Source organism: Phasianus colchicus, chromosome 2 (assembly GCF_987193195.1).
Source record: "Phasianus colchicus chromosome 2, bPhaCol1.hap1.1, whole genome shotgun sequence".
Taxonomy (NCBI): Eukaryota; Metazoa; Chordata; class Aves; order Galliformes; family Phasianidae; genus Phasianus; species Phasianus colchicus.
The window spans coordinates 30,650,281-30,657,525 of record NC_143437.1 but is presented as its reverse complement, the minus strand read 5'-3'; the positions used below and the strand labels follow the sequence as shown (position 1 = coordinate 30,657,525).

The window sequence follows — 7,245 nt, the reverse complement described above, 5'->3', positions numbered from 1 at the left end:
GAAGGCGGGCTCTCGGGCGCCATGTTGAGGCGCGGCAGTTTCCCGCCCTTATCACCTGAGGGAAAAGGGTAGTGTGAAGAGAAGGGCTGCTGCCGTTTTGAGATTCTTCTGACTCATCAGTTGATCTAAACCGATAGGAAAGTTCATTCAGTGAGTTTCCTCAAATGCTTGTTTGATGACAGTAAATGTGTGTTGATGCCATTTGCTTATACCAGCAGTCTACAGTGATCATGCAAAACATTGTGTACATTTTTTCTAAGTTTCTAGCTAAAATGTGATGTAAAATATAAATTGTGACCTAAGTGTAAGCATACAACAAAATGTGAAATGAACTGTGATCATCCTATCTCAGGAGTTCTTTCATCACCTTCCTTTTATTTGTTATGCTTGCTTGTTACAATCCTGTTTGAAAGCAAATGCCTCTCAAAGGACTGCGCTTTCTGTTTTTGTACTCCTTGATGAAACCAGGCAGGTTGTTCAGGTGCTATCATTATCTCTTTAGTTTGTAGAATGGGTTACCAGACCAGAAAATTACTGGAAATCCCTTGCCATGGCAGTTCTAAGTTCGCAACTCCAAGACTTTTCTAAGTAATCAGAATGAAGGCATGGCTTCTGACCAGACTCGCTGTGCTCAATGCCAAGCAATGAAAACAGAGTCATCCCAGAAGATAACTATTCCTTTCTTGCTGCATTACGCTATATAATGTCCTCTAGAAGCAGAGTGATTTTCAGCTTGTCCAAAAGCTTAGAAATAAGAGCCAAACAAAATATTTACTGCCATCCAGTCTGAGGATAATTTCCTTATGAGAAAAAGGAACGTTGCTAAACACTGTGATGTAGAAATGTCACATTCTTAAGATTTTCTTTATATAGAGAAATTTATCTAATGAAAGGAGTCTGGCTGTAACAACCTGGCAGGAGAGCTTATTCAGTGTCTTAAATTAAATCCAGTTTCCTCTATTTGTCTCATGTGAAGGGGAAAACTGTAAGGCAGACTGTTTCAATGGGATAGAAACTGACAGTTGGTAGGAGCACAGTGCTGGCTCACCATGGTAAAGATAAGAAGACAGGGCTGGGTGCTGTTCAAGAGTTTTACCATGTCATTTGACTTTCAGTGATGACATTTAAGTGGCACTGTGGGTTTTGGTCTGACAGAGACAACCAACATGGTGATAGTTCAAATAACACTGAACTCCACTTGCTTCTCTTGCCTGTAGACAAGTGGTGTCCCCTATAGTAACTTAAGTGATGCATCATTTAATGCAAAGAAGGAATACAGTTGCTTTCATAAATAATTGTTTTTTTGTAGAGTGAATCCTCTCTATCTCCAAGAAATTTTCTTTGCCTTCTAAGTATTTTCTAGAACCATTAGCAATGCAGACCATTTTGTCCAAAGGAGACAAAGTTGGTGCCAACTTGGGTTGAAGCCCATTGTCTCTTTCCAAGTTTGGAAATCTGACATATTTCTGATTTCTTACAGATAATTTCTGAATGTGTTTATTTCATCAAGCGCTCGTATTTGGGGGTAAAATAAAAAATAATCCTGAATACTAAGTCTGCGTACAAAAGAAAATAAAATGACTTGCTTTCTGCAAGTAATTTCAGCTATGGTCTGTGTTTTGTCAGCATTGTAGAGGGTGGTCCAGTGTCGATAGAAGCACACAATGGAATGGGATGTCACTGACCATTAAGGAACGCATGCTTTTCCTTTTCAATTAAAATTAAACCTGTGCTCACAAGTGGGGGGGCTGGGCAGAAGTAAAGAAGTAGCATATTTCAAATGAGAAATGTATGTCCTAATTGATTATGGCCTGTAAAGATTTTATGGCTCTGTTCTCAAATTGTATTCCCTTATTTGAACTCCTTTGGGACTAGACATTGTAGGTGTTCTTTTTTTTTTCTTTTTTTTTTCTTTTTTTTTTTCTTCATACAAATTTGTGTTTTGCTTTTTGTTATTGTTTGGAAAATGGAGTATGTTTTGCTTTTTTCTTATTTGCTGTAACACATTACTGCTTTCTGCTTCCAGCAACAAAGCAACTTTTCTGGTCCTTTGGGCATTTTTTGGTCCATTGGATGCTAATAGATGTATATCTGCTCCAGAGCTTTACTTTGCAAATATCTTACAAAGGCTGAGGCTATTCCAATGAAACAACATTAAAAGTCATAGAAATAGAGATGGAAAAAGCTAGTAGGTCACGCAGTTCCCACACAGGCCCCCCAGAGCAGTACAGGTTTGTTTCCAATGGTACATTTTTGGTGCTTTCCAGAAGGGGTCACTGCAGGTCAGCGTTCACTTCGTCCAACGGCCTGTCTCCCTTCCCCCTTGAAAAATTGGGAAACATTCTCGATGTAGTGATGAGTATGTTGCAAAATGTCTAGAATTTTTGTGATAGCGTGTACATTGATGCTGAGTGTTCAGAAGTGGAATAAATTTATTGAAGTACAACAACTGATCATCTAAGATTTTAAATGAGGAAATTTAGTGGGCTCTTCAAAATGGCTTGTTAGCCACACGTGCTTATTAATTGCTACAAATCCTCAGAACTGGAGCCACCCAGCTGTAAGGAGTAAGGCAGATTCACAGGTTTGTCCTTTCAGGTAGTTAATACTTAGAAATATCACATTTTATAGTTAGATAAAAATAGCTCAAATAATTCAAATGAAACTACTGTTTGGAAAAACAAAAGAAAACCAAGCTAATAAAACAAACAAAAACCCAGAAAACCCAAGAACCTGCAGAAGTGCCCCCCCCCCCCTCAAGTGTGAGTAAAAGAAGGGAGTATTGAACAGTCATGTTGCACCAAGACTTCAGTTCATCATTCCTCATTCAATCAGAGCCACTGGGATACAAGGACCTCTCTGAAGACTGTCCAGTGTCACAGCCTGTTAGAGATCAGAGATTGCTTCAGAGACTGGTTCATCTCTTACATGTGAACCAGGAGTCCTGGTTGAGAGTAGCCAAATTCTTGTCAGCCTGCAGAGCCTATCCATTCCACAAATGAACAGCTAACCCCAATTTCTTGTGTCCATGTACTGGGAACTACCTTCTGAAACAGACTTGAGGAGGTAGGAGAGAATGATATTTGGACAGAAATTAATAAATTGAAGTGTGGAGGGGGATGAAAAGTTGGCTGGAAAGAAGGAAAAGCTGCAAAGAGAGCAGGAGTATAGAGTGAAGTGATGGTACTCTAGCAGGAAAATGAGCAACTCACTTGCAAATAACATGTTTATATTTTTAAGGTTTCCTCTTTTCCCAGTGGATATAGTTATTTTTCAAAGCAAAATAACCAAGTAATAATTTTATTATGTTTCCTTCCAATATTTCAGGCTTAGTGTAAACAAAAAAAATCCACTGGGAAAATGAATCCAACTTCTTCTGCCAATATCGTTTCAGTTCTGTTTCTTCCACTACCTGCCTCTCTCCTTACATATTTTAGATGCTTCTATTCTCATACCCAGTATCTGTGGCATTACTGATACCAGTTGAAATATGTTGGTGAAGACATTTGTTAGAGGGAAAAGCCTTTAGGTTCAATGAAATTCACTTCTGATACAGAAATGGTAAGTTCTGAGATTTTCAGTGTTTAAAAAATATCAGTGGCTTTTGACATTTTGGGAATGTTCCATATAGGCAAGTAAGTCAAAATGATGGAAAATAACTGAGCTGCCTGCACTGAGATTTGATCTCTAGAAATTAATATTTGGGTTGCATGGAAGAATTAGAAGAAAAACTCTTTAACAGCACCATAGACATCAGACCGGCAACAGTCCAAAGCTTTAATTTTTCCAGATGTTGTGTGGGCTTTTCTTTTTCTTCTTCTTTTTTTTTTTCCCCAAGCCAGGTGAAGGAGGGCCTTCAGAAAAACGCAATGAAAAATATTGAATTTGTTAAGGCAAGATTGGCATAAAGACCAATATTAAGTCCTTGGATACCTGAAATGCAAGCAATCCTAATTTGCGTTAAATGAAGACAGAAGGTTTATCAGGGCCCTAAAACAGTGGTTGTATCTTCAGACCTTTCCAGACAGAACTGTAACAAATGCTCAGTTTGATTTCAACAGCAGACATATTTGTACCTGGTGAGGATGGGCAGTAGGAAACCAGGAGTTCTCTGGTTCATTCATATGAGAACAGCCCTGTAGTAGTCTTTCACTGTGGAGTCTTAAAAGCCTGAACCAGCTGTCTGCATCCATGTTTTGTGCTGTTGGTTGTAGCATGTGTAGCCTTGACTTAGTTTCTCCCTTGTTGCGGCCAAAGCCTGAGGCTTACCAGATAGGCCTTGGAACAGCATAGTCAAAATGAGTGATGCCCAAACTTTCAGCAAACTGATGTGTTGCTGTAGCAGCTGCTTCACCTAATGTTTACTGCAGACATACGTATGCTCCATGTTCCCAGCATGTGCACAAGCACAGGTTCTGATCACTTGGGTTAAAATTTACATGAAGCTGCGCTGGGCAGGCTCTGCAGCCTGTTTCAGTCAAAAGTCAAACACCTGGGCTTTCTTTTTTTCTTTTTTCTTTTTTTCTTTTTGTTTTTGGTAAATATGAGTCAGGACTGAAATTGTTTGCAATAGAGTGCTAGCTGGATCTATACTTTGTAAGTAGAGGCTCTGCCAGAATGACAAACTTCGCAGTCCTCCTCTTGCTTTTCTTCCTGTTTTTAACTCTGTGAGTTTGGAACGGGGGAAGCCCATGTTGTGCTCTGATCTTGGACCATGATGGGATGTGATGGAGAGATCTCCAGCAGGGTTTTCCTCTTATGGCTCCTCCAGCCAGATGGCTTCAATCTACTGACCAATTCTCTGTGCTTTGTGTGAGGTCTGCATGCAATTTAGATGGAGCCTGTTCTCAGCTAGTTTTGCCTTTTCTTTGCTCCCCCTCCCCCCCATGAACATAACATTCCCAACTGACCCTTTTCGTGCTCCCCTTTTTCTCTAGCCATTAAGGGAAATTATGCTGGCACCGTATAACAAATATATCAGCTGGATTTGCCTGAAAGCCCTTTGCTTCTGGAGGCTTTCAGTCATCAAACTCCTCTGGGTATTTCTGAGAAGAGTGCTCATTTAGGCAACTATGCTGTTGATGTGGTTCTCAGACTGGTATTTGTGATGCTGCTCTTTTCCAGCTGGTAAAAAGTTTAGAATGTGGCACCACTTGTCCACACCTATGATTGCTGCTGCTCTGAGTCCTGACAGATTTGTCTCATCAAGATAACTCAGTTGTCTGAATCTTTTCACTCTGCAAACCTGGAGAGAACATATATATATATATGTTCTCAAATATGACAAATCTCAAATACGAGAAATAAAAGCAGAGGCTGCCCTTCACACTGCATTTCATGACTTACACTAAAACTACAGTGAGTAGCAGACAATAGAAGACAGTCTTTCATGAAGACAAAAAACAACAGAAGAATGATAATGACAAGACAGTAGGACATCTCTTGTTTGTTTTGTTTACACCATCAGCAAATTTGCTTCCTGGATTGGTTCCAGGAAAAAAGATCAGATGGGCTGAAGTGGAGTTTTAGGTGATGACTGTTGATCTATTAAAAACAGTTTTACTTCATCCCTAATTCTGCTTTGCATTTTGTTGCATTGTATTTTTAGTGACCCTTACTTGAGTATCCAGGGAAATTTGTTGCTTTTTTTCATCAGTGGCTTGGAAGAGGGTTGAAAGCTGATGGAAAATAATAGCTGTCCTTTCTGCCAGTCAGGTGAAAACACAATATGCTCCCTGCATTTATGACTTCTTAAAATGAATCACAGTCAGCTGGAAACTTAAGTGTTTAGAGACAACAAGAAGGGAAATTCCCCTGTGGAAAGAAGGGAATGGAAGTATTTCTGTGACACTGTTCACTTTACCTCGTACTTGGGACCATAGGGACTCATATGGGCCTCTGTTATGTTGCTCAGCGTAAAGAGCTATTCCACTGATCTGGATTTCTGAAGTTATCACCAGGCAGCATTTCTCTTTGTATTGTGTCTTTATTTTATTTATTGGTTCTTTCAGGGAATGACATTCAGTGTGTGCTTGTATGAATGTTAATGACAAACAATTCCCTTTTTCGTAGCTCAGTTATAGAAGAAAACTCCCCTCCTGACCCTGAAAATACTTGTTTCTGGTATCCTGCAGACCTAGTATATAAACAAGAAGGACTCTGCCTTCTTTCCCCCCAAAAACATCAAAACAAAATGAAACTGTTAATTCTAATGTCACTGACCGAATCAGAGAAGAATATAAGCTTGGCATACAACAAGAAAGCTGAGACAATGCTTGGTAGAGATGAAAGTGAGATACTGATGGCCAGAGTTTAATTGGGTTTTCATAAAACATGCTGTTCTTCACAATTTGGCTAGCATCTGATAGTGTCTTTTTATGAGTCTGGCAATGAAGCTTCAAACCATTGGTTTGCAATTGGAAAAATGAAGCTGAGAGATATTCAGAAGAGCACTAGGCCTCTTTGTCTCTAATACTGAGAAGAAGCAATTCAGCAATGAGGGAATGAGTGCCTCTTGCAGCCATACAAGTGCATTTTAGCAGTAAATCAGCTCAGCTGCAGTCCTCACCACATGATATTCTTTAGCTGCCACTGGGGAGAATTCTGCTCATCTCCAGACAAGATTTTGCCTTGAGTTAATGTTTATTTCCGTTTTTACAGATGTGCTGACCTGTGATGGATGGGGTGTGTTAACCTTCTTCTTTTTCACACCTGGTCCACACCTGTTTGGGATCTCATTCCCTGCCCTACTGGGCAGCAGCTCTTGAACTTTGCTGGATCCTGGATCACAAGCCAACTGAGGGTGGTGAACAAATTTGAAACACTCCTCCAGAGGGCTTTTTGTTTTTAAAGTCAGAGAGGTTGATAGGTTTTGTTTTGTTCTTGGGTGAATATTCATTCTCATGACAAAAACATTTCACAATAAGCTGTTCCCATTTGACAGCTCTTTGGCAGCACATGTGTGAAAAAAGTTTTTTTCTAGTCTCACTCCTAGTGGGCAAGAGTATTGCTGTCTCAAAAAGACATTGGACTTTCATTGCTCTCATTGATGGTTTACTCAAAGAAGTTATGGACTAAATATTCCTCAGAATCTAAACTCGCTAGGGAACATAAAAGCTGATCCCCTAGTGCTGAAGAAACTTGTTCTTGTCATGCCTTTTCAGTTCTTTTTGGGTAGGAAGGGGACTTTGTTCTCCAGGGCTGTGGATTCAAGAGCATGAAATTCAATACAAAAATTTTGAGACA

General features: G+C 39.7%; 1 long non-coding RNA gene across 9 annotated transcripts in view; it reads left to right on the top strand.

Moving 5' to 3' along the window:
• The first annotated feature begins 3 nt into the window (after nt 1-3).
• Nucleotides 4-7,245, top strand: part of LOC116229331 (uncharacterized) — a 103,440-nt gene continuing 96,198 nt past the window's right edge. For all 9 annotated transcript variants that reach the window (XR_016464131.1, XR_016464133.1, XR_016464129.1 and 6 more), the window contains exon 1: nt 4-150. This is a non-coding gene — a long non-coding RNA (uncharacterized LOC116229331). The remainder of the gene's footprint in view (nt 151-7,245) is intronic.